The following is a 4,062-nucleotide window of genomic DNA, read 5'->3' as shown; positions in this document are numbered from 1 at the left end:
TTTTTGCACTCTGCAAGCAACTTAACAACTAGTAAACTACCAATTGTTCCTACGCCTCAGCCTGTTAGCCCAACTTAGCCTCATCTGCCATCAGGACCTCTCTATACAAAACCTTCTCCCTGCTAACAAAATATTTTTAACACAACCTAAAGCAGCCTTTAAAGATTTTCTTAAACCCATCTTCATTGTTTCAAGACCCTTGTTCTCCTCTGCTACCCTCATTGGCTAGACACTTGTATGCCTCTGTGCTACTGTAAATTCCAGAACAATTGTGGGTGCTTTTGACCAAGCACAATGCAACATAACAAGCACCATTATTGATACTTATCAAACTTTTTTGTTTCACTAAATATTCTCAATGTCAAATTAGATTTTCTATTCTTCTCCCAAATGTTTTAACTCCTGGACCATTCATCCAAAATGATGCCACTGAATTCTGCATCAGCCACCCTTCTTGGTAGTCAACTCAACCCATATCAATCAAGCCAGTATAAGTTATGCAAAAGGTTTCAAGTCTTTAATTTCTTTCAGAAAACCCTTCTTGATACTACCAGACACATGACCATGTTAAAAGGAAAAATAGGACCCATGTCTGCCTCCATAGGCAGCAGTAGCTTTAGGGGCAGAATCTCACATATTGGGTAGCTAACAAGGACCCTGGTCAATGCTTGGAACTGACCTCACCTTCTGCATCCATTTTTATCGACTACAGAACTTCCTATGTGAAATGCAAGCATATCTCTCTTCACCCCTAAAACTTCCATTGTCACAGGTGATGCTTCTTTACTGTTACTCTTTACCACTAACTCTTTCTCAGACTAAAAGCTGTCCAGGTTTTATGTTAGCTTCTTGAGCCAGATAGACTCCATCTTGCCTTCTTCATTTTAGTTATTTTCTCACCATTAAGTTGTAACTATAGTATGAAGCTGGGTCAGGCTGACACTGGGCACCCAGGAATGCATTTGTTGATAAGTTAAGTGGTACCAGCAGAGCCTGGAAATGCAGGTTGAGTTGGCGCCCAGAGCCCCCATTATCTAGTATGTCTTTCATGACAGCTTTACCCCTTGCACCTGGCACTGTTTTATTTCTTATGTATCAGTTTATCTTTTAACTTTTTGATTACTCTGCTTTTGTGAAAAATTTGCTTCAGCTAGCTTCCCCCTCCATGTTAAAACTAATGTATAAAAGACCACCTAACTTTTTCTTCAGGGCTGAGAGAATTTTGGGCGTTAGCACTCTTGGTCGCCAGCTCAATAAAGGACTCGTAATTCAATCAGAATGTGGTGCATTCTTTGACTCGCATGGGTACAACAACATCAGATCAACTGAGCAGGTTATCTTCTTTTTTTCTTGGCATCTCAAGTGCCACTACAGGAATAGCTGGCATAATTACTGCCTACTCAACTTACCACAACCTGTCTCGGGTACTGACTCACAAAACAGAAATCACTTATCAGAGTGACAGCAACAAGTTGATTATCTCATGGCTGTAGTTCCAAACTACAGAGGTCTTGCCACACCAGCTGCAGCTCAGGAAAGAATTTGCCTTACTCAAGGAGAAAAATGCTGTTTCTAGGTTAACAAAGTAGGGAAAGTCCAGGACCATATTAGAGATTTTATAAACCAGGCCTGTCACCATCAGAAACATGACACTTAGAGCTGGTTCTCCTGGGGCGCCACCTGGTCCCAATTCTCATGACATCTCATTTTTGGGGGATCCCTAGTCTTTGTCTTTTTTCTTTGTGGGCCTTGCTCACTAAATCCAGTAACTAGGTTTGTTTCCCCTCACCTAGAAACTCTCAGTCTTCAAACGGTCCTGCAATAGGAATATCAGCCTACTTTCCTCCCTTCTGGACAACGATGGTCCTCCACATTTTCCTCTGGACACTGCATGTTGAACTTTCTGGAAGAACATTGAGGGAATCTGTTTCTGACAAAGAGCAAGATAATGACACACTGATGAGTTCTTTATATCAGCAGGAAGTAGTTACAGAAGACCCACAGTGTCCCTAGACTCAAAGATTTATAGTCTCAATCTATTGAGGAGGAAATTTTAGAGCAGGCAGTTAGACATGAGCAGAAAAAAAGAGCTCCTGGGGGAGAAATAATCTCATGCTCCAAAGACAACCCAAAACATGTATGCTAAATTTGAACAGAGAGGAGTGGAAATGCCTATGAATAAAGTACACCTGGAAACACCCCTTAAGACACCCAGTAATTGCTCATACTGTGATTAAACTGTCAAGATGTAGCTAGCTACATGCTAATAAAAAGGGGGAAAGGGCAAAAGGAAAATTCCTAAGAGATATGTAGGCACAATAAGTACAGATTTGAATGCTATGTGATTTTCCTGGGGTGATGGTAATAAGCAATGCTGCCATTAACTCATTGATCGCTGGAACAATCAGCTGACAGTAAGGAAGCATCTCACAGACCTGGGCAGAAACTCAGTGAGGATAAAAAAAGAGATTTACCTGGAAGCAGGAAACTAAACAAAGACAAAGGCCACTTAAGACAGAGATGGAAATTTTTTTGTTAAAATCTATGATAATAAAAACGGCAACATGTAACTCTCAAGGCTGTTTCCAGCTGGACCACCCCCCTCCTCTTTTAGTGTGTACTTTATTTTCCTTTAATAAGCTCTTGGCTTGCTTCGCTAATTGTCTCTGGGCTGAATTATATCTCTCAAGAAAACAAGAACTAAGAACCTTACAATTATTGGTAACACTTTCACACACTCCCAGGCTCTTGACAAACACCATTGTATTTTGTTTTCATGAGCGACTAAAAATATCTCACATAAATGAAATTATAAATTTCTTAACTCCTGCAAAATTCACCCCTGTGGAGAAGTCACCCTAACTGCTGTTAGGGGGTTTGGGTGATGACTCTTTCTGGCTACTTCCTGCTGATTTAATAGGGGTATCCTTTGCTGTCAAAATCCTCTTTCCAGATGGCTGCATATGCATAGAGTCTTTTCTAAAAGGCATAGAAGTTTGTATTAATAGTAACTTTTTCATCCTTTCTTAGTTCTAGGGCTCTGAGTTTTGACTGCTGAGATGAGGTTCCCGGAGATAATTTAAAGTTTTATAAACAACTATTTGGGGACCAACTGTAAGACAACTGGTAGTATTTAGGCAAAACTGAGAAACAGGCACAAAGGAAACTCATATAGAGTGAAATAATTATTTGATTCAGTAATTTTGCACTTAAAAAGGTAATAAAATCACAGTATATTAGATGTGTTTCTAGTAAATAATACAGCATTTGCTGACTAGTTCTTGGTAAAAAAAATATGCTATAAGTATTCTGAATTGCTGGAGAGGTGAGAAAGCACAGTTGAAAAGAAAACTGTTCCCAAACGTCAGGATCAAAGAGCAATTTCTAGAGTTTTTATGGCTTAAATTGAGGAATTATTTCTCTTTTCTGTATTATAATGTATACATTTACACATACATATATAAGAAATGTAATTTATTTGGTTTTCATTTATTAAAAATAGGTGAAGATAATAATGTATTTTCTATTTGAAGAGAGTGTTTACTGTAATAGTTAAAAGTGTTATCTCTGGAGTCAAAGTTGCCTGTGTTTTAGTACTGGTTCTGCTGTTGTGAGGAAGTCATTTTTTTCTGTTCGTCCCTCTGTAAAATACGGATAATAACTATGCTAGCTATTTTCTGTGAAAATTAACACATATAAAGTGTTAAGGTTAGTATTTGGTACAAATTAAAATGTATATGCTAAGTTATATTAATGTAACTAATGAATATTTGAATTCAATAACTGCCATAATCTCCGAATTTTTTTTCCAGAGAAGGTGACCAAGGGACTTGGATAAAGTTAGTTGACTAAAAATGAAAACTGTATCCCATGAACTGCATCCACTAAAACAAAAAAAAAAAATTGTAACACATGCCTCAAGATTGTAATATGAATCTCCACAAAAAAGATCATTGCAGATTCTGAGTCTACAGAGATCACTGTTTTTCCAACATTTAACATTTACATTCAAAAAAAGAAGATTCAGCGCTAAAAAAAAAGTTGCTATGCCATAGAAAATTA

At 37.9% G+C, this 4,062-nt stretch overlaps 2 long non-coding RNA genes across 2 annotated transcripts in view; one reads left to right on the top strand and one right to left on the bottom strand.

The window, feature by feature from the left end:
• LOC108297316 overlaps window positions 1-1,884 on the bottom strand; it is a 4,389-nt gene extending 2,505 nt beyond the window's left edge. Inside the window, exons 1-2 of the long non-coding RNA XR_001822166.2 lie at window positions 1,790-1,884; window positions 1,410-1,546 (exon numbers count right to left, since the gene is read on the bottom strand). This is a non-coding gene — a long non-coding RNA (uncharacterized LOC108297316). The remainder of the gene's footprint in view (window positions 1-1,409; window positions 1,547-1,789) is intronic.
• LOC108297315 overlaps window positions 1-2,697 on the top strand; it is a 6,576-nt gene extending 3,879 nt beyond the window's left edge. The window contains exon 2 of the long non-coding RNA XR_001822165.2: window positions 1,794-2,697. This is a non-coding gene — a long non-coding RNA (uncharacterized LOC108297315). The remainder of the gene's footprint in view (window positions 1-1,793) is intronic.
• The last annotated feature ends 1,365 nt before the right edge of the window (window positions 2,698-4,062 follow it).

The sequence above is a fragment of the Cebus imitator genome, unplaced genomic scaffold, assembly GCF_001604975.1.
Source record: "Cebus imitator isolate Cc_AM_T3 unplaced genomic scaffold, Cebus_imitator-1.0 Scaffold791, whole genome shotgun sequence".
In the NCBI taxonomy this organism is placed as follows: Eukaryota; Metazoa; Chordata; class Mammalia; order Primates; family Cebidae; genus Cebus; species Cebus imitator.
The sequence above is the reverse complement of the archived record's forward strand: the minus strand, read 5'-3'. Positions and strand labels throughout refer to the sequence as shown.